The 26,294-nt window shown below is 41.9% G+C and overlaps 1 long non-coding RNA gene across 1 annotated transcript in view; it reads left to right on the top strand.

The window, feature by feature from the left end:
• LOC135456413 (uncharacterized) overlaps nt 1–19,361 on the top strand; it is a 48,535-nt gene extending 29,174 nt beyond the window's left edge. Inside the window, exons 2-3 of the long non-coding RNA XR_010442532.1 lie at nt 6,177–6,337; nt 19,232–19,361. This is a non-coding gene — a long non-coding RNA (uncharacterized LOC135456413). The remainder of the gene's footprint in view (nt 1–6,176; nt 6,338–19,231) is intronic.
• Nucleotides 19,362–26,294: the final 6,933 nt, after the last annotated feature.

The raw sequence follows: 26,294 nt of genomic DNA, 5'->3' as shown, positions 1-26,294 counted from the left end.
CACTGGGTTTGTGCTGTGATGAAGGCTCTTTGGTTTAAAAACGAAAAAAAAAGCCCCCTCAAAATAACAAAAAATCAGAAAATTCTCAACAGAACATCAAACTAAACCACACCCCAAAAGTTCTCAGGCAAACCAAAAAGTCAGAGGTCTTGTTAGCATGGAGATGGGCAGAGCAGATGTTGCCCCCCTCTGCTGGGACCATCCAGTCTGTCCTTTGTCCAGCTGACTTTGACTGACTCGCCCTGGTGACAGTTCAGTGGGGAGAGCTGCATTTTGTGCAGTCAAATTATTTATATGCACTTCACTTGGTATTTAAAGAGAGAAAATGGAAGAGTAGGTTTGAGTTACAGTAGTGCTGAATGTGATAATTATGCTGCCCTCCTAAAGGAATCCACGCTGAGACTAACATATGCTTTCATCCTCCAGGACAGACTATTCTGTTAGTCTCTTTTTAAATAAATGATTAGAGCTGGCTGAGACTATCTGCAAGCAAGATTCTGCAGTCTCACAGGCTCCAAGAGACTGTGCACTTGGACTGTGATTTGTTCCTCTGTATTTACTCTTCCCAAATTAATTTTATTTGTATTGGGGATTCACCCAGAAGTCTTAATTAGGATGAAAATTATTGTGTGAAGACAAATCCAACCACAAACACCAAATAGTCAGTTGACAAGTGAGTTTTAGCATCTAATTTCTCACGCTTTGAGGATGACTGAGGGTGGGATTTTTGATGGACAGCTGGTGCATGGTGATGTCTAACAGCCATGAGGAAACCTCAGGCTGGGGACACAAACCCACCAGGAGGAGAAACATCCCAAGCTGCTGACTTTATGCCATGGTATCTCTTCTGGAAAAGATTAGAAGATAATTTTTTCATTGCATGTTCCTATGCATACAAACATGTGGTTTTTTCATGCCAGCAATGGCAATCCATAGACAAACATGAGTATTTTCTGCTCAGCACATACTGGCTGGAATTCTGCTGACCAGATTCCTACCAAAGGAAGATTGAAGCTGTGTGTCACATGGGACCTTAGGAGCAGAAAACAACTGTTCCTAAACATGCAGTGAGCTGCAAAATTTGCTCTAAATCACCTGAGAACTGTAAAATAAGAGCTGAGGAGCAGGGGAGATATCCACAGGTTGCTTGGCCACATTTAGGTTGCTCCCTTCCCAGTGATTCCAGCTACTCCATAGATGGCTACAAATTCTTCCTTTTCACAGAAATTATATAGAAAGGATATTTTCTGACAAAGCTAGACTTGCTGCAGAATTCACACCAGTGACATTTCATAGGACACTGCAAATCCCAGCCAAAATAAACCTGGGCTTAGGGCTGTGTGAGTAGCACAGCAATGCCCAGCATCTCATACAGATGGTTTTAGGCAAATAAAGGGGGGATCTGTGGGGACAACAGAAATACTGCCTTGTGGGGTTTTGTTTCCTTCATTTTGCTGTTGTGCCACCATGAATGAACCCTTGGTGTATTCTGTTTCAGGGCTGTTAATTTTTTTCCTCCCAATTGGAAGCAATAGCCCTGGGAAGCTTTTGCTCTGTTTTAAAAGAGAAGCTGTGGCAAAAAATGGGTCTGTAACTCAAATGCTTTACTTGGAGCTGGCTGGGGAAATAACCTGCTCAGCCTGGTGAAGCAGTGTAGGTTTTGTGAGCTGTCTGGAGTTTATGAGAGGTGATATAAGATGCCTGGAGGAGACACAGGCAGCAGACCCCCCTCCTTTGGTGGTGAATCCTTTGCTGAGTACTGCGTGCCATTGTGACTGAGATTGTTCCTCTACAGGTGCAATGGTACTGGTTTTCCTTTCAGAAAAGAAATGTATGGGTTTATTTGGGCTTTTTGTAAGGTAAAAAAAGTAGTTTGTGCAATTTTCTATGTGAGTCTTCCTCACTAGAAGAGGGAATAAGCAGTAAATGAGAGCTCAGCTGAGGACTGAACCTGTTGCCACACTGCTCTGTGCTGAGTTTGTTCAAGGTGATGACCAGGGTACTGTCACACAGGAAATTAATCTTAAAACACTAAATTGGGCAAAAGTTATAGCAGGATAATTACTTCTGTTAAATTTTTTAAAGTGCATAAGTTTGTGATATGCCCAGCCGACTCTTTGGGAGGTTTATTTCATTGCAGAAAACCAGAATATGACCCAGTGCTCCCTCCTGAAACTTCAGATAATTTTGCGGTTTCTGACTCAATTTACTCACAACTCCCTTTGCTTTCCAAGCTGTATAATGTGAGGTAAACATCCATTTCTTTACACTGAAAACTTAGAATACTTAAGGTTTTCTTTCTCTTTTTGCATTTAAGTGAAATGTCAGATTGGAAATGGCATTTTATTTTCTGTTTTGAGAGCAGAAATTCAGTCAGCCAAGCAGATTATTTTGTGTTGGCAAACTTGGAAGAAGCAGCTCTTTGTACACTAATTTCAGAATTGAAACCCTTGCTTTTGTAGAGCATCATCCTCCTTAAACCATAATACAGTGGTTTGTTGTGGGTTGTGGTGGTGGGGCTTTTTCCAGCTTTTTTCTGCTCTTTTTCAAGTGGGAATTCTGGGAAGACCCTTTAGGGATTGTTTTCATTCAGTTGTAATAAAGTTGTTACTTTAAAAACTCTCTCTGTAAATACAGTTGGTCATCCCAAAAGTTTGTGTTGTGATGGACAAATTTTGATTGAAAAATCTTGATCAACAATCCCCAGCAAGTCATAAATAGATTATGTTAGCTAAGGAAAAATATTGATCTCTTCTGCATCTCTCTTCTTTAACTGTCAAAACTTTATCTGATAATTTTTGGGTTTGATGTTGCTCCTATAAATATTTTTTGCATAGATTGCAAAGTGTTAAGGAGGATTAAATAGTTTTTGCTTATTACTGGCCAGGCCAAGCTTTACTTACACACTTGGCAGCTGCTTTGTGTCTCATTTGTATGCTCTCTACAATTGGTAAAGCACAGCAGAGTAGATTTAAAGAGATAGCTTATTAATAAACACAGGGAAACAAAAGCTTTCTGGCAGCAGTTTAAACATGCAGAAGAATGGTGGTTTGGAAAAACCATGCACTTAACAGGGGTAAAAATGAACAAAATTAAAAGAATACCTAAATATAATATCTTTTGGGGAGACTGAAGAGAAGTTTCCATAGGAATACCCAGTAATCTCAAAGATTTTGGTACAAATGTGATGTTTAACCCCTCTAGTGAGCAGTTAATAGTTGGTTTTATGCAATGAAAATGTTCCACATACACAGATTCATTAAAACCATGGCAAGCTTGTTTCCATTTCTCATTTGCAAGGCGGATGTGTTTTATTTTAGTACCATTTGCCATGGGTAATACAGTGATAAAGTGTGTTTATGTACAGAGATGGGTTTGTTGGTGATTGGGGAGGAGAAATAAGAAAGGGACAAGGAAATTTGTAGAAATTATGTAAAGATACAACAAAAATTCTTAATAGCTTCATTATGCAGGGGTGGAGCTGCAGTAAGCTTAGAGCTGTTCAGGGCAAGGATAGATTTAAGAGTAGAATTCTTTTATTAAGTAATAGTTTTGAGTACTCCTGAAAAATAGCTGTAAAGTGAGATTGTCTCTTAGATTTGCCAGTTTAGCATAATATCCTGTAACTTGATGCAAAATTATTCTTGATTTTGTATATCAATACAGGCTGTGACACCATGCAGGAGGGTTTGGGCTGCATCTCTTGCACCACCCTGCTGTATTTGTGTTCTGCTGTAATCAGCAAGCGTGGAGCTCAGCCCAGCCAGGGGAAACCCAAACAATCCCAGCAGTATCAATTAGTGCAGAACTGCAACTCTGAGTTATAGCAACAGCTCATACAGGGAAATTTTGTATCTTGTCTTAATTTAATGAAAAATCCAGTTTATCTTCATTGTTTGAAATTGTGGTTCTCTCTCCTCCCATTTGGTATTTTGTACTTTCATGCTTGGTTTGTGTTTTAAAAACAAAGTGGAACTCCCCTCTTGAGAGGGTGAAAACCAAGTTTGGTTGGAGCACAAAAGCTGCAGCAGCTCACAAGTGTTTCCTGTTGTGTCATCTTTGTTTTCAATTGATGCTTATGTTGATTTCTCAACTTAAACTTTCAAGCCTCTTTTTATAGTCTGATTAAAAGCATGCCTACATTAATATATAGTTTACCATGGATTTTATCTGTCTCTGGGACACAATTTGTGCACTAAAATTGGGGTAGGTAGATTGTACATACTGGGAGTGCAGGCAAAGGGTTGATATTAAGCTTTTTAGAAGTACTCTGCATCATTGACACATTAATTAGGGATGTACTAATGGACATGGGTCTGTCTACTGTGGCCCCACTTTCTGCAAATTATTCTTTTGTTACTCTTAACTCCTCAATGCCTCAAATATTCTGAATTAGTCTCGAACTCCTAAACTTGTTAAATCCCTTTCTGGAAAATTCTATCTCTGTTGGAAGTGCTGCTCTTGTGGATTCCTCATCCTTCTTTGTACTGTTTAAAACAAGGTAGAGTTTACCAGGGAAGGTGATACCTTCCCATTAGTGTTTGATATAGAGGGGGCTGGAAATAACCAACCACTTTTGGACAGAAAGTCCCATTTTTGACTGTTTTCCCTTTGCTTAGATCAGTAGTTCCACCTGGAATCTTGTCTGGCATTTATACCCAGACCATCATTGCTGTAATGAGACTGCTCATAGTGAATTAACCATTCTTTCAAAATTCTCCATATGAGATAGATTAATTTGTGTCTGGGTTTTTGGTCTTATTGTTCCCAGTAAAAATAGGAAATAGGTTTTATATAGCAGCTGATGCTGTAAATGTCCAGGGAATAATGGAGTGGTAAACGCTGCCAGCACTCTGTGGGGATCTATTTGTCTGCTGAAAACTGGTATATGATGGGATGCTCAAATATTTTCAGGTTGCAAATCTCTAAATCCCTGTTCCTAAATATACCCCCTAAGCCATCTTTTTTCTTAAGGAAAAAATAGTATCATTACATCAAAACACGTCCCCTGACCACCAAAGCATCTACAAAACAAGGATAATATTTTCTTAAAAAAAAACAAAACAGAAAAACCCCCAAAACCATCAAACCCCAAGTTTGTTAATCCTTAATTAATCTGTTAATCTGTTCCTTCTAAGGTGATTAAAGTTCTCATTCACATAACAGATGAAGTGATGATATTGGCACACTCTTCCAGATGGGAATTTATCTGTCTTCTCTGTGCAAGAGACTTGGTTCAGGGGGTGTAGGCAGTGAGAAGAAATGAAAGTTTGGAACATTTGTAATCTGCAAATGTTTATGTGTATGTGTGGCTCCCTCTACCCCCTTGTCAGTGGATAAGGAAGCACAGCAGAAATGTGTTAAATGTCACTCATCCCCAGAGCCCCCAACAATGAACAAGGATTAAACAAGAAGCTGTGGAAGAGGAAAAAGAAATCCTTGTGCAGGTTTTAATAATTCATAAACATTGCATCTATTTTACTATTCTCTGCATTTAAAAACAAGGCCCAAACTATGCCTGCAAGCATAACTTTCCCTTTACAGTAAAAAGGGATTGAATTCATTAGGGTTAAATTCTGGTTATATGAATTATTTATTTATTTACTCACTTTCTGTTTTGGACAATGGTTGTCTGATATTTATAGATGGACAAAACAGAGAATCTTATGTCCAAACCATTCTAAATTTAAAGTCTTTAATGAAATTGAAATCTAGACAGGACTCCAAATAATGAAAATTTGCAAACCTTCAGTTTTCTGTAGCTTTGCCAATCTTCATTTTTAAATATAGACCAAACTATAATTGTGTATCAGTAAACTCAGCAATGCCCAGTCCACTTCTGAGATCATGTCCAGGATGAAAAAGAGAGATTAGGAACAATTTTTCTGAGGTCAGTGGGGTTAAGTGATGTGGGAAGAGTGTGAAAAGAGGGTTTGTTCTCCCTTTTATCATTCAGTACAGTACAAAGGTGTTTTACTTTTGGATCAGGAACACAGAGGTCTCAGTGCTTATTGAGACCTGGATGTAGCCCTTTCTGGAGGCTGTCCCACCTGAAATGGAAGGATGGCAGTGCTGGTCTTCTATCTGGATTATTTTTTTTTTTCTACTTGTCAGTATTTTAAAACTAGCACCTCATTGTGACTTTTTAAATAATGCTATTGCTCTTTGCCTTTCAGATGCTGCTGTGGTGTGGACCATGGAAGTTCACTTTGAGCTGCTCAATAGTGGAAGCTCCTGGCAAAGTGAAGCAGCTTTGGTGAGCTGGGATTGATGACCAGGAGTGCTCCAGCCTGGCCAGGCTGCCTTGCTGGTCTTCAGATCTCTCTGGAAGCTTCAGGTAAGGGTCAGAGTTTGGGACAGTGTTTTAAACACTTTGTTTTAAATGTGACCGAATGAGTTCCTTCAAGACCAGGAGTTATTGGCAGTTCCTTTACTGTGGCAAGTGGGACAAATGTCTTCAGCTGTCAAGTTCATTCAGGGCTTGAAAAATAGATCTTGTTTCAGTGTGTAAAGCTGGGGCATGCAGCACAACAACTCTAAAATCCGGCAGTAAGACCTTTAATTTCCACTTGAGCAAATCTCTGACACCAGCTGAGAGGAATCTCTTGCTCTAAAGATGTGTCTGTTTTGCTGCTGGGCTGCCCTGAGATTTGCTGGTATGAGAGGTATAATGATAGCATTTCTCATCTGTTTTATGGGAACTGTCTTGAAAAGCTTTTTTAAATTTCCAGAATAAGTACAGGAGGTCTTGTTGTTCTGTGTGGCCAACAAATACACAGGAATCTTAGAAAATCTCAGCAAAATATTTCTCTGAATTAGAATTAGGAACCCCAAAGTTACTCCTCATGGTTTGAGCTCACTTCCCCACTGCATGCTATGACCAGGAAAGAAGAAAATAAAGTGTTAAAATAGCAACTGTGGTCATAGTAAAATAGTTGACATTTTTTGTCTTGTTTCCATTTGGATCTGAGTTCACTTTCAGTTTCTGATTGTCTTTTGGAAATGTGAAAAAAAAATCATAAAAGGAGGTCAGAACATGGTAACAGTTTTCTGTTCCCCTTATGTCTGTTCTTTGTCTAGTGTCCATCCCACACCCCTGGCAAAATCTTCACTTTGTAGAATTATTTCTGCTTTTTTTTTTTATACACTTCAAGAAATTTGGCAAAAAAGGCAACGTGCCTTTTTTTTCTTTAACACACTTCAAGAAATCTGGAAAGAGCAAGGAATTGTGTTTAGAGATGGATAATGATTCATTGATAAGTAATTGCTGTCAGGACTGTGGGGTCTGATTCAGGTCACTGTTAATTTAACCTAGTTCAAAAGGGAATGGATACTTTTTATTCACATATATTTAATCAAACAGTCCCTGGGGAGAAATGGAATAGGAATTGAGAAGTGAGGATCAGCAAAGAAGATGCAGGGGTTTAAAGTGAAGGAATTATCTTGCTCTTTCTGGTAATGTTCTCATACTTTAGTTTTCTTATGAATAAACCCAGAAACCATCTCAGAAGGGTAATCGGAGCCTCTTGTCCAGTTAAGCAGCTCCAAGCTCATTTGGGTGTTGCTGGTGAGGCTTTTTCAGCCATCACTGATACCTCACAGGCACTATTCTGTTGAAAACAGCTGTAGTTCCTGATTTCCTGCTTGGACTTCTCTTCCATGGCTTTTCACAGGTAGGTTTGTGTCCAGTTCCTCCTCCAGCCCTCCCTGCCTGGAGGGTCTGTGGAAGAGGACAGACCCCAGGATGCAAACTGATGGATACAGCCTGGTAACTGCTGTACTGGTTGGGTTAGGATCAGCTTTCCACATAGTGCACATGTCCAGCACTACTGAGGGACACTGCTTTGCATCTTTTGTGGATCTCCAGATATTTCTATACTGGAAAACCATTTGCAAAACAAAAAAAAGTGGAGAACTGTGAATAGGAATTTTCTCAGCTCCTCTCCCCCTCTGTCAGGGATCATTTACCCCAGTGCTGCCCTCCCCATTCCCTTCAGACCCCCACAAGCTGCTGTAACTCATTTTTGGGGTAAGGAGAGAAGAAACAGTGTTGGAATGTGGGTGTGAAGTTCAGCAAGTGTCAGCAATCCTTCTTCCATTGCAGGGCTGTTGAGTTAATAGGGATCAGAGCACCGGGACTTGATATACATATAAGAATTCAATATGTATTTTTGTGAATCTGATCCTGAAAGTGAAGGCATTGGTTAGAACTGGTAAAACTTTGTTCCTCATCCTATTCTTCTGTAAGTAGATTTAACATCCTGCTGGATTGCTGTGCCTCTGCTAGAAGGGCTCTGACAGTTGTGCTGAATTGCAGGACTGCCAAGGGAACGTGGCTTTGGCCAAATGTCCACTAAGCACTAGGACAAAATTGTCAAAGTTGGTCTTGCTTTTATGAACTACTCTAAATTGTGGGTCCAGCTCAAAAGTCAGCAGTAGGAAATAGTGTGGCAGGTCACAGAGTCATTCATTTTTCTGTTTAGAAAATGCTTACTGTTGAAGAATTATCTGTATTGAATGACCAGTTTGAGGTGGGTTTTGGCTGATTCCTGAGTAAATTTCCATCTATGTTTGGTACCTGCAGATCAATCTTGAACTTACAGCTTTTCCTTGAAACTTGCCAAATGAGTTTTGCTATCTACTGTTGCATATTGATCTACATGTAAAGGGGAATATCCTCCTACTCCAGGAGGAAATTTGGAATTGGTATGTTTGTTAAACCAAAGAATTTTAATAAGTGAAACTGCAGGCAAAAGGATTTGACAAGATTATATTGTAGATCAAGAAAAAGGTAGATTACGAGAGAGTTGTGGGTGCCTTATTTTCTGTGGATATTTTCCTTTCAAATTAATCTTTCCTGGGACGTAAATGTTTAGTGCAGGGTTCAGTTTTGTAACTTGCTACATGTCTTATTAAAGTATATATTGTGCCTTCATGAATATTTAAAACAAGCACTTAGTAAAGATTTCATAATAGCCTCTAGTAAGCTTTTATGAACCATTAACAATGGTACAATGAACTAATTTGTGTGGTTTCAAGAGGGAACCAACAAATGCAAGATGGGAAGGTGCAGCATCCTGGTGGGATAAGAAAACAATTAATCGATTATTAATTGCCAGCAGATTTGTAATGTCTGCTTCAGCTCAACTTGATTTAGCAGCCATGTGAACTGGGGAGGGAGAACCCACCTAGTAAAGCCTTATTGCTGAGCCCATGGGAAGAAAATTGGGCCTTTGGGTGTTTTTAGGGCAAAGCTTAGTGGTGGCTTTATTGTCTGGCTGTGAATGCAGCTCCCCAGAGTGACTGACTCCCAGACAGAACCTCCTTGCCTGGCTGGAGTCCTGCTTCTGCATGAGAAGGTGCAGAATTAGAAAGGAAGTGGCAAAGAGACTTTTAGCACTTTCTGCAGTGGAATTTGGAAATAAGAAAAAGATTTTTAGGGTAATATATGGACCAGAAATGGATGATGGATTGTTTTATTGCTTAACAAATAGATTCTTTGTAAAAGATTGGGGTCAGGAGGAAATTTTCCATGTTTTACAGGCTGGGTGTAATGTGCAGTCTATTTTCTGTATTAAAGGGGAGGAGTGTTTTGGCAATTGCTTTAAAGCAATTCATATAGAAATATTTACGTAAAGGTCTGTTAATAAAATTCCCGGGTCTGTGGATGACAAAGACAATAAGGTACATCTTTGCAAAGTATTTGGCAACATGGTTTGTATCCTAAACAAAATACAAGCCCTGATTAGTGTTTCAATTGTTAACAGTTCCTAAGAATATTTAACAAAATCTCTATTTCTTTCTTACAAAAAGATTTTTGGAATAGCTTTTCTGGGTTGGTTTGCTCTTTTCTTTCTTGAAGCAATCTAGTTGAAGAATTGTATTTAGGGATCATTCTCTGTGAATGCCTTGCAGAAGGTGAAACTCTTGTCTGAAAAGCAAATCAGCTGGGATAGACTTGTAAGTCTTCCAAAAAGCCCATCTGCATCATTATTACACTGCAAGAAAAAAGCCAAGACATGCAACACTGGATACCTACATGCGATCCTGCTTTGATGAGCCAGTGGGAAGTTCAGATTTTTTAAAATGTGTTCTTAAACAAAGTAGTGTTAACACTTTTGGGGGTTTTTCCTATCCTTGCTTTGTCCAGCCTTATGGAACAAGGTGCCCAGCATTAAAGCTGATAAGACAAGAAGTGTAGGCAGCATTGTTTCCTTCAGAAATAAAATGTATATTTATTGTCCCTTGCCATCACATTAGTCACTTTAGATGAACACAAACCAATGACTGAATCTTGAACAAACAGAAAACTACATTTAACCAGCACCAAAACCAGGTTTTCTTCAGGTGGTTGTTGCAGGGGAGTCAGAAGCTCCTCTCTGACACAGCCCTGGTGGGTGGCAATGTGGAGGGAGGGAGACTGGAAAGGGGTAATGGAGGGAAAAGAAATCTTACCTTGGCTTCACCAGTGGCAACATGAGCATATGCAATTATAAGATAGCTGGCAGATGACAGAGTTAGTTAATGTAACAAGCCCTGTAAAGCATTTAGCCACATTCTAGTGTTTAATCAGCTGTGTAAAGTGCAATATCTATCTTTCAATTTTATGCCATTAAGGGAGACAAGATTTTGATTAGGTACTTAATCTGGGCAAGAGGAAAACAGGCCCAGAGCAAGCCCACAATAGGCAGCAAAAGGGACATTCGACGAAGGATTCGATAAAGGAGAAAGACAGAAATTTAACATAAAAGAGAATTAGTGCAGCTCCTTTCAATTTAGTGCACAGATTTTTATGGACTAATCAATTAGAGGCTGTGGCTGTGCTGCTGGGAAGTGGTGCTGTGTTAGAGGCTTTGCCATATTAATTCTGTTCATTACCCCGGGGTCACACGGAGTGCTTTGGAGAAGCCCCTGCTCCCTGCAGGTCACGCTGTGGCTTCCTCCCTTTGTTCAAGGGGTAAATGGGCAAAGCCAGAGAGGCAGGTGTTGGTTTGGCAGCTCCGTGTGAGTGCTTTTCTCCCTGTGTTGCCTCTGAGTGCTGATTTCCTGATATTTCCCTCTTTTGAGGAAGAGCTCTTTGTAGAGAGAAAATAAGATCTGGTGGTAGGATGCTAGAGGAGCACTGGGAGGCACGGGTGCAGATTGCAGATGACTGAAATCTTCCCTCTGACCTTCAACAAATTGTCCCAGCTGCTAACTTGAACATCAGCTCAGCTAAAAGCAATGAAGTTAACCCCATGTCCCAGTGGAGATGGGAAAGGAAAGCACCTGTGTGTTATAGGTAACCCAGAGCTGGGCACCCGAATGCAAATAAGGTGCATTCAGGTGGCACTGAGGCACTGCTTTTATTGCAGACTCGGGTCTAGGGCTGGAAACCTGTGGGTTTGGGTCAGGATGGTACCAGTGTACGCTTTCTGTAAAAAGGGAATTATGGTCAGAGCTGGATCTTGCATGTGGGGGTTTCCCTGGGTCTGGATTGAAGGCACTTGAGGCAGTAGTTCATGTTGGGACTCAGGTGTTTATTATTTCTTATCAGTAAAACAGTCTCACTGCAGTGAGTTCTGCAGCTTTTCATTAGAAGGCACAAAATGGCCAACAATCTTTTGTTACAAGGTCTTTTAAAACTAAACTATCCAATTAAGAGCTGACACCTGGATTATTTTCCCTTTTAACCCAGTAACTGATCCCGCAGAGCTGCAATGGGGACTTTTCTGCCCAATTACAAAATGCCACCCAAACTCATGGAGAAGAAGGAAGAAGCAGCATGAAGAAGAAACCCAGGATGACACCCTGTGCCCTCCATCTTGCTCCATCCACAACACACTAAAAATCCCAAAACCTAAATTCCTCACCAAGTGATACACCTACACTGCTCTCTATAATCTATTTCTCACTTTTGTGGATTCCAGTCTATCTTGAAGTCCAGGAAACTTTCTCCATGAATGAGGGTCAAAGTCAGTGCTGCCCTGGGGGTCAGGGCACCCCAGAGCAGACACAGAAATATTCTCTGTGCCCTGGGTTTGCACAACATGGGAAAATAACTTCTTTCTGTCGAGGAGGGCATGTCACACTTTGGGGTAGGGATGGCAGAGATTTGTTTTTCCAAGGAGAGAGCACTTGGATAACTCAAGGATTTGGATACCTGTAGCAATTTGAGACCTGATCTGTAATAATTTAGAGCAAATCCCAGTAAAGGGGAATTTGTCCCATAGGAGCATGGGAAATGCAAACAGAGCCAATAAAAGCAGGGAGAAGCTCTGGCATCAGGTCAGCTCTGACTTTGTTCTAGGGGTTTCCCAGTATAGATCTGCTTTCTTCATGGGAGAACTTTTCATAGTGTGATATAGTGGAGAAATAGAGAAGTATTTTTGGCCTGAGAATGGGTAACAATCCTCCTCTTGCCAGTTTGGGGGTTCCTCAGTGTTTCTCTTACTCTGCACTTTTCCAGACAGGTGCTGCCAATCCATAATCCACCTGTGTCACAGACAGAGTTTGTGCTTTGGTTTGACCCATGAGCCGTTCAGAGCAGCATTTGGGACAGTATCAACTCCACAGTGTTTGTATGGTCCTGATGAGGACAGAAAATATCTTAGGAAAAATCTTATTTTGTTCAGCTGAACAAAAAAAGCCTCCAGGACTTGCACCTCACTGTGCTTTCTGCATTGATTTCAGACCAGCACAAGCCTGTAAAGATCAAGGGAGAAGAAGCTGCAGATGTAAGAAGAGAATCTTGCCTGATCTGTTCAATGCGGATTTTAAAGTAGTTAATTTCTTCCAAGATTTTGTTTTTTATTTTTTCCTTTCTTAGCCCTGTTCCCCCCCTTTCAGAAGGCAGGGCATGCTCTGGGGCTCTCCTCTGCTGAGCAGCCTCTGAGGCTGGCCCACCACACTGACACACTCACAGTGTGATGCTCTCTGTTTCATTGGAAATCTGTCACTTATTCTGGGTACCACTATGTAAAACAGGGTGAATTCTTGTAGGATATGAGCTGATGAGTCCATGGTCTCTAGAAGAGCTTAAAATAGAATTACCACTTAGCTCCCTGTCTTTAGTGTGGCGTGTGGTTTGGGAATTTTTTTGTCACCTTCCATCTAATCTCCATCTGTGTTCGGCTGCTGATGGCTCCCTCTAATTCTATTAAACCCTCGAATCACTTGTGCTGTTCTAAATACAGTGGCTCCTTCAAACCCCTGTCTTCTGAGGATGATATGACTGAGCATACTAGTTTATGGTAAGCTGCAAAAAACTTGAACTCCCTGACTGTTCAATTCCTGCAGAGCTGTGACAGGTTATGCCTCCAGGCTACAAGTTAGGGAAATTATTTTCTGTTCAAACATTTCATTTCTCTGCAACTCTATAATTCTATTTCTCTTTTCTTTTTCTTCTTTTTTTGGTCTCCTTGCAAGGGAAATGCTGTGATAAAAAATACTTTGGCTTTGGCTGCTCCTTCCCCCATCTAGAGGTGGGGATGAGGAAAAGGAGATAATTTTTTTTTTTCTTTAATCATATAGCCATCTTGTTTGCTAACCAAAATGATTTTATGGAAGTCACAGCTGAAAAGATAACATGAAAAGGGAAAAGAACATGGTTTTTTAATCTCACTAAGTCTGTAAAAACCTGACTATTGGAAAATGCTGCTGTGAAATGGGATAAAAGAGGGTGAATTTTAAATTATCAGGAACCCTCAGTCTTGTACAACTGGAATCAATAGTTGTTTTTTCATGGGGTATGGTGAGAGAGAGGTCAGATTTTATTTCATAAAAAAGGGAGAGGAGGGAGAACAAAAATGAAAGGATAACATTTTTAAACTCTCCATTTAGAATAAAATGGGCAAATCCACCTCCTTGCACTTGTTCTTCTGCTGAGTGTCTTTCAGCTCTTCGAAAACTGTGAGCAAGGATTTTCAGAGTTTAAAAGTCTGGGTTTGGACCAGCAGCCCAAATGCTGTGGCCATGCACTGGGGATGATTCCCTGATAGAGGAACAAAAAGCTGAAGGAAAAGCTGTCCCAAGAGTAAAGGACAAGTGAAAACAGAGGCACAGTTACCTGGAGGAAGGCTCTAAGCATCCCATCTCAGCCATAATTTTTTGTCCTTGAGGAGCTGCAGGTTTCCTGGCTTATCCTCCTTGTGGCCATGAACTAAGCCAGGATCTGATTTGAACCAGGATATAAATGTACTTCAGGCAGAAAAATCCCTGTTGGCAGTTCCCATAAAACAATAAAATCATGTCAAATTTGACTAATTCTTGGGATGCATTGCCAGCAGAAAGCTGACAGTCTGAATTTGTCATCACTGGAGGGAGAAGTGTGTGTGTGTTTGTCTGTGTCTGTGCATAGGAGTGGGGAATGGACTGGGGGAGAACAAGGCAACTATTAACAAAATGGAGACAGCATGGTACTCCATTAATGTTATTAATAACCCTATCAGATTTTATTGAAAAGATGCTCTCTGTATCTGAATTTGCCTCTATTTCAGCCCATTTATTAAAGCTGAAATAGCTGGAGTCGCTTCAGACCATATTTATTATTATTATTTGCTGAATGAATGCTGTGATTATGGGTCCCAGGAGAATTAGAAGAGATAAAGTGTCATCTTTCAGTCTTTTCTCACCTTCCCCAGGGAGCAGTGCAGAGAATGTCTTCCTCTCTGTCTTTTTCTATTAGACTTCCCTCTAATTTCTATTAATAGGGTTCTGAGACCTGCTGTAACACTTGGAAATTTATCTCTTACATTTGGAATGGTGATATTTAACAATAATGGTATGCTCAGAGGAGTATTTTTCTTTTATGTTTCCTCCTTTGCCTTCCTGAGCTGGCCATTGATTCCTAGAATTTTACTGATGGTTCAGGGATCTTTCTGGATGTCTCCAAAATAACCTGTGGGCTCATTCTTGCATAATTTTAATAGGAGATTAAAAGCTGTTTCTACTTTTGGACACAAAGCTGTGGTGGGATGGGGAGAAGGCCCCTGACCAATAGAGGTCACCTATGAAGTCATGCAGGGCTGTGGGTCCCCTTCTGTGGTTTCAGGCTCCAGGTTATTCATGCTCAAACCTTGCTCTGGCCATATGGAATTAGGTATGGGAATTATATCACTGTGGAAAACAGTTGGAGTTGGTCTGAGATGAGGTCATCCCTTGTGAGAACAAAGGACGTGGAGGATGCTCAGTGAAATGGTGGGGTGTGAATCCCAGTTATAGCACCGGTGAAACTGGGACAGCCAGCAGCTCTGTGAAGGGGAGATGATGGTGCCAGCCCTTTCCTTGAGGGCAAAGTGGGAGAGAAAGGGTCTGTTGGGGATCCCTCCAGTGCTGGGGGCTCAGGATGCAGCTGCACTTGGGCTCTGGGTGGGAGCCCCAGGATAGAGGCTGAGAACTGCTGAGCTTTTGCACAGCAAAGGGCACAAGGACCTGTGGCACAGCCAGGGTGGGGACACTCAGGGACACAGACCTGTGACATTACCACAGGGAGGGACACTCAGGGACTCCAGAATTTGGTACCCTTGGATGGTGAGGGTGTAAAAGCCCATGGTACCACAGACCTGTGGTACTGTCACAAGGAGGAACACACAGGGACACAGAACTGTGGCACTGCCAGGGGAGGGACACTCAGGGACTCCAGAATTTGGTACCTTGGACTGTGAGGATGAAAAAGCCCATGGTCTCCTTTCTCTGGGATCCCTGCTCAGAGGCATCTCAAGCAGTTATTTTGCTATTGCACCATGATTAAATTGTTCTAAGGATCAAGATATCTGAGACTCTGCTCTGTGGTCAAGCTGGTTGTTGGCTGTGGGTGTGCAGGGGCCTCAGTCCCAGTGCAGATCGTGTGAGTGTGGCTGCAAATTGCTCCTGGATGGTCAGGGAAGTTTCCTTGGCACTCCTTTTCTGTGAAAAAAACCAAGAGTGTTTGCTTGAAGGTTGAGGCTTCAAGGCTTTCACTGAAAGGGGTGATGTGGCAAGAATTTGTGAGGATTTAGAGTCTTCAGATCTACTTTATTTTATTTCAAAAGAAAGAAACAAGGAAGAGTCTTCTTCTAGGTTATCAGCAAAGCTGATTTGTTTGTGGTTTAGCTGGTTGGAAGCCATTCTGGCCCTTTTTTGAGAAGCTGCAGGTTTCCTTTATTTGATTGCACGCATCACCTAAACTTCTATGTTAGTTGGCATACCTCTCCTTGGAGGTAGAACCTCTCCTGGTTAGAACTTTGGTTATTGAAGTGTCCCCATCATTTGCATATACAAATGATTGCATCACCACGTTAGTACTGGAAATGTGGAAGAAAGCTGAGTAACTACAGATCTAGAAATGCATCTACACACAGCTATAGTCACACTCAGATAATGGCTGCTTTCACCACCCTGCAGGTAATTGTATTTTTTAATGTCAGACCCCACGAGTAATTTTGACTCTGAGGCAGAGGGCGGTGAATTAGGAATTCTCTGATTTCTGAGTTATCCATATATTTGAGGTGTGTGCTGGAGCTGGGCTGGAGCAGCAATCACAGGGAGCAGCTGAAGGGCTCCTGAGCAGAGCTGTTCTGGTGTGATTTAATGGCACTGGAGTGATTGCAGCACAGTGTTTGGGGTGCACTGACTTCTCTGAACCACATCTGTCCCCTCATTCACCAATGTGGAAATAGCACAAAAACAAGGGCATTTGGGCTCAATCCAAAAGTGCACATGTTACACTTGCAACTGGTTTGGGCATCTTGGGGTCAAGGTTGACTCCTCAAGAGTGCAGAAAGCAAAGTTTCTGTTTGCTCCATTATGCTGCCTTTGTATTTTCCACTCCCTGAAATCTCTCTCCTCTTAGGGGAGAGTTTAAATTTCATCATCAGAGATGAAGGAAAACAACCCCTGTGTAAACAGAATGAACAACAGTGAGGGAAAACAAACACATATTAGGAGCCTGGAAAAGTATTTTCCTGCCTTCCTGTGCAGGAACAATACCAAAAGGAATAAAGACAGTAACCTGATGCCAAAACAGGGTTGAAAAATAAGTGTACGGTCAGCTGGATGTCCTGAGAACATATCAGCTGCTGAAGCAAGAGACAGAGTGGAGAAAACACTAGAACAACACCTTGTTTCCCCCTGCCTAAAGAAAAAGGTTGTCTCCATCTCAGTCTCAATTCTCACCCTCAGCAGCCTTGCTGTTTGCAGAAATGTTTTTCATGCCCACAAAGCAGAAAATTCCCCCTGAAATCACTAATGCTGTTGGATACTTGAATGGTGCATCTTCTTGGGGTCTGCTTTTCCCAAAACCTGGGGAGAGGCAGGGTGAGGAAGAGCCCTTTAAATGTACTGCCTCTCTTCCCCCACATCTTAAAAAGCTTGGCTTGATTAAATTTTGGCATTGCATTTGTTGCATGAAAGACAGGAACTCCTCTGATTATTTGGATTGTAGAGTCAGGTAAATCAAAGGAACAGATCAAAAGAAGAGGAAATATTAATGAAAATCTATATTCTTTGGTCAGCATTTTTAATAGCTCTTGTAGAAAATCAAAAAGGAGAATCAGCTGTACCTCGGGAACTTGTCTGATAAGGATGATATAATGCAGGGCATTAATGCAAACTTCAGTACTACATACAGCTGGAAACAAAACCCAAAAATGATGTTCTAAATAATAAAGCAATATTTGACTGTTTAAAAGCCTCACAGTATGAAATTTGTCAAATTTTGACTCTTAGGATTGGCCTGGGGAGGCAGAGCATAGTAATAAAGCCCAAATCTGAGAGGCTGATGCTCTTGCATCAGAATAAGTGGAGGAATTAATCACTCCACTTGCATTTTCTTTATGACAGCTGCTGAGTGGAATATGGGAAAAGTGGTTTTTAATTTTTAGATTCTTTTGGCTTCTCCCCTTTAAGCTGTGTCTGAAATTGCACAGCAAAGTGGAGAAGTTGGATCAGCAGTGCTGGGTAAATTTGACTGCAAAAATTTATCTGGCAATTCTGTTTTGCATAAACTGAGCTCCATGATGTGATTTGACTTTGGGCTTTGTGCACTGGGAGAGCTCCTCATCTCAAGGATGGTCACGAGTGGCAGGGCACAAAAAATTTGAATCTGTGGGCTAAAACTGAACTCCTGGAAAGCTTCACATCTTGGGATGAGGTGGTGTCAGCTCTGCATCCCTCTTACGAGCCCTGTAACAGGAAAAGACAGTTAGTCTATGCCAAGCTGAAGGAGTCAGTCCTGTGGAAATGCAGACCAAGCCTTGTGACTGATTTGTGTAATGCAGTCTGTCTGAGCATCCCTCATTTGCTTTCAGTTTGGAAGCTGCAGGGTGTGCCCAGCCTGTGCACAGCTAGGGAAGTCCAGAACACTTTAAAATGAACATGTTTCTCATGGGTCTAGGTTGGGGTGTTTTGGCCTCAGTTGGAAGCATTCAGGAAAAATTGCTGATTGTTGTAGGAATCTAAATGGTATGATGCCAATTACTTTCCCTACCTGTGCTACTCTGAGAGATGAGGTTGGAAGAAGAGGCTTTGAGCCCTTCACTGTGGCCCCTGAGCTGGGAACCTCCTGCTCTTTAAATGCTTTGTTAACAAAGATGAAGAGGCAGCAAAAGGCCTGCAGGGGAGAACCAAAATGTGACTGGATGTGCTTAAACACTGCTTTGAAAAGATGCATAAGAAATATTTGTACTTGGAAGATAACCTTCAATCTTGAAGAAGATCCTCAGTTCCTTTCTGCTGGTCACCCTTATTTTGGAGCTGTTTTACTGGGTTTTAGTAGGATGGTTTTTGGAGGCTGATTCAGTCAGACATGGAACTATAAAACATTTTCAGCAATAGTATGGGGAATTTGGACAATCTGGGACCTCGGAGCACAGGATTGTGAAAGCAAGTTTCCAAAACAGTGGGTTTGGAGTGAATGGTTGCATGAAATGTACTTCAAAAAGAAGCACCCACCAGCTATCTTTTGGGATCATTGTCCCATTCTGGTCTTCAAGCCTTTTTTTTCCTTCTGCAACTCCAAGAACAAAAGAAAGCTGTAAGGATGAGCTCATGTGACTGTCAGCACCATGGTCCCAAGCTCAGGCCTAGTTTGCTTTTATGCGGTAAAGCTGGACTGAAGCAACAACAGCAGCAAAGCACCAGAGCACTTGAATTTCCCCCAAGGCCCTGCCTGGGCTGGATTAGACAGTGGTGGGGCTCATTAACTTAAACAACAGCCCTGTGCTCAATGTTGAGAGCAGTTTCTGACCTACTGGAACTGATTTATTTTTTGCAGACCAAACTGGACGTCCACCCAAACTCCAGAGAAATCTCTTGCCCCTTGGTGCTCATGGCTGGCTGGGATTTCTGCCCATACCTCAGCTTTGTGGGTAAATGGCAATGAAAGGTGGATATCTAACACCAGGATGTGAAACCCTGTGGGATAAAACTTGTTCCAGGCATTTATCTACAGCTGGTAACTTTTGGGTGAAGGGGGAAGTGTTGGTGGTGCCAGAAATTGGATTTGGCCCCATTGGTGCTCTGACCTGGGCTAACCACCAGGTTTATCTGTGCTTTTACCCTCATAGTTACCCTTGTTTGCGAATTGCTGGTGGAGTTTCCAGTGCAGAGAGGAAAGAGGTGCTTGTAGCAGCTGCATTCCTGCTGGATCTGTGCAGAGTGCTGAATCCAACACAGGAACAGAAAATGAGTGTGTTACAAAATGGAGCTGCGGTGGGGCTGGAGGCTCCACCCTCTGCAAGAGCCAATTTAAACACTTTTATGGGGTAGAGCACTACTCCAGTTTTGGTTTAAAACAGTGATCAGACGTGGAGGTGCCAGGAATCTCAGAGCATTTCCGTGCAGCTGTTAAAGGACACAGACTTGGGATAAGGCTCAAATAAACATCCAGGGTTTTTTTTCCCTATTGAATGTTTAAATGAATGAAAGGTGAGCTCCTAACCTTCTGAGATTTCCAACTTATTAAACATAGGAAATGCAATAGAGTGCTCCACTCACTGTTTTTCTGTGTTTTGCCTCCCAAATTTCCCTGGATTGCCATGTCTCCTTCCCATCTCTGCTGTGTGATCCTGCCTGCCTATTACTACTGGAGACAAACTGGAGAAAGAACCTTTCTTCATAAGAGAGCCCAATATTAGACATATAAATAATGCATCCCTCAGCATTATTTATAATGCAGTAGCATCACTGTGCTGTATCATATGCAATTTCATGTTGCTGCTTTTTAACTGCTTTCCTGCCAGGCACACCCTTCAGAAAGTTCTGAAGCAGCACCAGCTGCTTGTTTGATATTTCCCTTTCTGGTATTGCTGCTAGCTATGCTGAGAAGTTTTCATGCATAGGGCATAGAGAAGGTTTAAATGTGTAAAATACCATTGATGTGATAGTGAAAAATGCTGTGCATAAGAAAAATGGCCAGCATGCCTCTAGTAGGGTGAAATAACTGTTTTAGGCTTGTTTTTTGGTGTTAATTCTGTGCTTGGAGTGACTTTTAAGTTATTACAGAGTGATAATGGCAGAATATACTGTTCCACTGCTCAGTTGCCCATGTAGACCTGTTTGCTTTGGTTTTATTTTCTTTTTTCAGTTGTGAGAGAGAATGCTTTTGTGTCCTGCACACACACAAAATCCGGAATAACAATGCTGAGCCTTATCTCTGTAAGATCAAATGAAAGCCGTGGCTGAATGTTCCATTTGTTTCTTAATGAGTAGTGTCAGGCTGTGCCCCATGCTTAACAAAAGCATATGTGCAGATATTGTTCTGTTATGATTACAGTACAATTATATCGTGTCTGTAATAGATTACTACATCTGGCCTTTTCTTGGTTTAGGAAATCGAGAAGGAGATTAGTTGATTAACTTCTGAGAATGCACCTAAATAATTAAAGAAAAAAAAATCCTGTCTGTATTAGCCACATTCCTGTACAGTCAGGCTTGGGAGAACAGTTCTTTTAGGTTTTGAATGGGAAGTTGGTCTGGTTTTAGACTTTCTTTTTTTCCCCAGGGAAATGGGCTATTTCATGTTGGGTTTTTTTCTTTTTTTTTTCTCTAATGAAGACAACACTTTTAATTATTCAGCTGCGTATAAGCCTGTTTTTATTTTGAAACAAATCTAACAACAGTGACAAAATAAAATAGGGATTTTGGAAAATACAGTAGTTTATTTCATATTTGGCAATGTGCTATATTACAATAATTTCATTTTTCACTATCATCTCTGTATGCAGCAGTTCTTCTGTTCTATCCAATAATTTAATGCAAGAGCTTCCCCTTGAGAGGAAAACGGGGCCTGTGAAACGCAACAGTGGCTCTTCAGACATAAATTTGTTTTTATTTAATACACCAAAATCTCAAAACCTTGTGTGGGTAGGAGGGATCAGCTTTATTTGCTGCTCAGCTCACTTCACAACATACATCTGTTTTCTCTAACCACATGAAGACACATCCCATTTTCCAAGAGATGGGGCAGTGAAAATGATGGTTTGGAATGAATGGCTGCTCCCAGCCTGTGCTGGAACTCTGGGGCTGGTGTAGGAACTAGAGATGTGGGAAGAGCTCACCTGGTGCATTAGTTACTACTCACCTCTCAGGGAGTTACTACTCACCATCTCAGCAGGCTCTGAGCTTTTATTTTCAGCTTCAGCTCCATATTATGACCAGAAGCTGGTATTTGTTTATTTCTAGGGTTTAGTTTTGGCAGGAGATAATGATCTTGAGGAATGCTGAAGCTTTGATTTGTTGCCTGGGGGCTGTCATGGGTGAAGTGCAGATCCCAATACATTTGTGCCCTGGCCTCTCAGAGTGAGGGGATGGTGTCGGTGTTCTAATGAAACACTTAAAATTTGGGCCTCTTTAACAAACTTGGTGTTAGAACTTTCCTGACTGTTTTAAAATTATTTTAACTGTTGTAAAGTCAAAGGATGGGGCTGGAAAGGATTTTCCAGGAGTCCTCCTGATCCATAACTTGACTCACACTGGTTGCTCAGTGCTGTCTCTGTGGGCTCTGCACCACAACTGCTGCAAGTTGCCCACTTCCTTCCACATCTTCTCCTTGGGTTTGGCTCCCAATATTCTAATCACTTATTATTGACTCTTAATTATCACCCAACCTCTCAAAAACCTTCCTCACCTGGGCTGTGCACAGGTAATTTGATGGCAGAGGACATGGTTTTCTGCTGCCTCTCCTGCTGATTAAAGCCATCACCCCATGCATTCTTTTATGTCTGTGCAGTTGTTTCTTTTTCATTGTCCTGGATTTTGATTTTGGGCAGACTGTGTTCTGGCAGTGTTTGCTGAACTACGTCTTGATGTGTGATTAATGCCCTTAGGTGCTATGGTGATACAAATAATTAATGAGGGGCTCTTTAATTATTTTTCATAATAAATGTTATGTGGCATGTTTGAAATACAGCTAAGATGGAGCCATGTGCAACAAAGCAGGCATATCTGTAGTTATTCTGGTGTATTAAAATGAACACTTTTATTATCAGTAACCTTCTATGCCCTGCAGGCTTTTAAAATCCTACCATCCTGAGCAGGAATGAGAAAATAAGAGTTGCCAAAAATAAGATTCCTTCATGCCAAAAACCTGAATTTTAATATGGGGAGGCCTCCACAGAGCTTCTCTGCTCTTCTGGCCACCACTCTGAATTTAACATGAGAGTTCTCCAGCCTTCTGCAGAAGCTGAGTGTGGAGCTCCTGTGTGTCCCCTCCCCTGTGCTGGCCCAGCAAGGGGGGATTCAGTTCATGGCTCTGGCTTGGAGCTGCATTTCAGCAGCTTGTCCTGAGGCACAGAGCACCAGAGCTCGTAACAAAACCCAGAGCCCAGGAGTTAAGGTGCTCTTTTCTGTCTGCTTTCAAGCTCTTATGATAAAAGCTTGTGTACAAGGTACAGTTCCAGGCTAGGGCTTAAAGGGGATTTTGTGGAGTGCCAAACCTAGTGAGGATACTTGATTTATACATTTTTATGTGTAAAGCTTGGGGAGGTTTTTGCAGCTACAGGTTTCTCAAGCCTTACTTCTCCTCTGAGTGTGAGCAGGTGATAACAAACTCTTTGGCTTGCACAGATAAGAGATTATTTCCCTCTCTGTTAAGGAACATTTCAATTCCAGCAGTGCTGGTGTGATGTGATGCTCTGCACTGACTTTAGCTTGTGCTCAGCAAGAGCACTGGGCTGTTTCAGATTGTTTTAGAGCAGGGTAACTGCTGGGGTGGGTCCTGGCAGTCACTGGAGTAGGGAAGGGGAAGCAAAATCACATTGGAAAGCCTTGTTACCTTCATGAGGAAGGCTGGATGGTGTGGCCTGAAGGGTACCTCCAGAGACGGGGAGAAAAAGCAGAATTCTCTTTCACTTGAGGTATCTAACTCCATTTCTCATTGAAAGTACCCACATTTTTGTTGATTTTATCTGCTAACTGCTTTTTTAAAATAATAGACACATCATTTCGGACAAGAGACTGTTGCATTTCTTGGCTTGTGGTGTGACCTGAGGAGGATCTCACCATTGCTCTGTGGGATGGGACTGGGCCATGGTTTCCCTTGCTCCTGAGGAGGGTGAAGGCATCACCCTGGGTAGGGAGCAGCACAGGCTGCAGCAGGTTCCTGCTGAGCCCTTAACATCATTTTTTCCCCTTGTCCTTCAATTCAGCTACACGGCATGCATTTGTTTTTCTTTGGTTCCTGGAGAAAACAACAGCAGAGTCCAAAAAAGATAGGATTTTCTAATCTCCTATAAAAGGGCTCTGGAAATTTGCAAGGAAAGGAAGGCGATAGTATCGCCTGCACTGAGATGGCAATTATGGGTCGTGGGAGGAAGTGTATAAAGCCTTATTGAGTGGAGATAGCTGAGGTGGCTGCAGGGGCCTGCATGGTGCGAGGAAAAGGCTGGAGGAAACCCTTATCAGACCTGCTATCCTGTCTCTGTCATTCCCATACAGATTAATGAGCTCCAGGATGCCCTCCGCCATGTTCGGACCGGGGTCTGTTTATCCCAAAATAGAAGGTTCTGTCTTGTGCCAGAGTGTCATATTCCCAGGCCAGCAGCACCATTGTGTTTTATTACCCCATTGTATTCAGGGGTTATGTCCAAACTTTTCCTCTTAGCTCCTTAATCACTGTTTTGATGGATGATCTCCATGAGAAAAGCTGCTGCAGTGCTGCTGTCTCTGCCGAGGACTCAGCACGGATCAAAATGGTGCTTGGCACTCGTTGGGGCTTGGCTTCCTAATTGTTCCTGCAGCAGCTTTAGGAAAAGCAAGGTGGAGATTTGCTGTGGAAAGGAAGGAGTGGGATGGGGAGCAGAGGAGCAGCTGCCTGCGAGGCCTGTGCTGCCCTGCCAGACCATCCTGAAGGGCGTTTGTGGGATGGCACCGGGGAGGGTGAAAGCCACGTTGGTGTGTTTGGGATCACCCCCTGCCCTGCTGAAGCCCGGCTGTCCTTGCCAGGCTGGCGTGGAGCCTGACAGCAGCTCCATGACCCCGCAGTCATTAACGCTGCGGGATGCGCAGCTCCCGCCCAGGGCTCCTGCCTGCTCTGCCATTCCCCCCGTGCAATCCCGGGGAATTATCCATATCCCTGACAAGAGAATAGGTTACTAATGCACCAACACAGCTGTTTTGACACTTTTGATGAATAACATTCAATACTATTAATTGGAACAATTGCTTTTCATTTAACTAAATCACTAGAATTGCTAAACTAAATTGAAACGGAATGTAATTTTGCCTCGCTCTCCTTTAATATGGGCCTCTAAATGTCTTCTCCCTGAAGAATTAGTAACTTAATCACCTACCAGTGATAACTGTTTCATAGCCCTCAGCTGGAAGGCTTTCCTGCTAAGCAGTATTGCCTGGGAGTAGAGTGTTATAGCAGGGAACAAATCCCATCTCTTTCCTTTCTCCCCCTCTCTGCTGCAATATTAATCATATTAAAAATGGTTCTCTTCCTCTTTCTCTGTTCCAGAAAGATCTTTATAGATCATCATAATTTCACCCCACTCCTTTTTGCATTGTATCAATCACTTGGCATGTCTAACAGGGTGCACAACAATTATATCTGTCTGTTATGTTAGAGATGGATTTTTGCTGTCAGTGGCTGGGAGAGGGGCTCTTGTTCATTTTCCAATAAACTTGTCATCCAGAGCACACAACACCAACACCATGGGATAATGTGGGCACCACCCTGACCAAAATCCTTGGAAGATATGGCTACAAAGCAAGTTTTTAGCTGCCTTTATTTATTTATTAAAATAACCCCCAACCAATTACAGCATAAATAAAAACAGCCTGAAATGCATTTGCATTACCTTAAATTTATAAACTAAAGAGCAGGTCATCTGGCCAGGAGCTTCTGCACTCTCCAGACAAAAGAGAGTGGGAAAAACTAAGGCAAATTAAATAAAAGTCAAATAGATAAAATTCAGAACATGCTAGATCCCCAGTTAGGCTTTGCTTTTTTTGCATGGGGTGGAACAAAGTGGTCTTGATTGCAGATTAATTCACCCACCTGTTTTTCAGGTTGCAGAATGAACTCAAATCTGCTGCTGGGGTTTTGCCAACATTTCCCTTCAACACTTTTAAGCTATTAATGACAAAAGGGCTTTCCTAAAAGCAGAGCTGAGCAGATTCCTGCAGGGTTCAAGGCTGTTGTCTGAGGATGAGATTCTCTACGTGTGTTCCCTCTGCAGCTGAACCTGTTATGTCCCAGTCACATTCCACTGAATCAAACAGTTGTTTTTTGGTTAATGAGTCTGGCAAATTTACATGTCTCTAATGGATGATGCACAGAACTGTGATGTTTCTGTGGTGCTTGAACGCTTTTTCTTCTGTTTGTCTCAAAAAAATTTAGGGTTCTCTAGCAAAATGGCTGTAATTAGTTGTCTCTTGTTCTTATTTTTCCATGTACACATCTGAAAAAGCATCTGCATCTGTAGTCTTCTAGTTTTAAGGCATGTGAGTAGTTAATTTACTTCTCTGGGTGTTGGTTCTGTTTCCTGTCAGGAAAAAATGCTTCCAGAAAATTGACATGGACTCCGTTCACAAATTGCTGGTGAATACCTGCAGTTGTACTAACTGTGAATAATTAAAAAGGGTACTTCAAAGTGGAGTGGGAGTAAATATTCATTCACATTAGGGAATGAATGTTAGACTGAATCACCTAACAGAAAAAAAAAGTGAAAAAACAGCTACTTTATTAGGTGTTTGCTTTAATCAAACTGCTGGAATTTCTGGTGCTGATCCTGTTTTCCTCTTAGCAGAGTTGGATGAGCAGATCATCCTTGCTCTTGAGTGGAGATTGAAATACTGATTTACTGCCTGCAGGACAGAACTGCGCCTTAGCT

The sequence above is a fragment of the Zonotrichia leucophrys genome, chromosome 20, assembly GCF_028769735.1.
Source record: "Zonotrichia leucophrys gambelii isolate GWCS_2022_RI chromosome 20, RI_Zleu_2.0, whole genome shotgun sequence".
Taxonomy (NCBI): domain Eukaryota; kingdom Metazoa; phylum Chordata; class Aves; order Passeriformes; family Passerellidae; genus Zonotrichia; species Zonotrichia leucophrys.
Note: the sequence above shows the minus strand (reverse complement) of the source record. Positions and strands in the feature narration are given on the sequence as shown.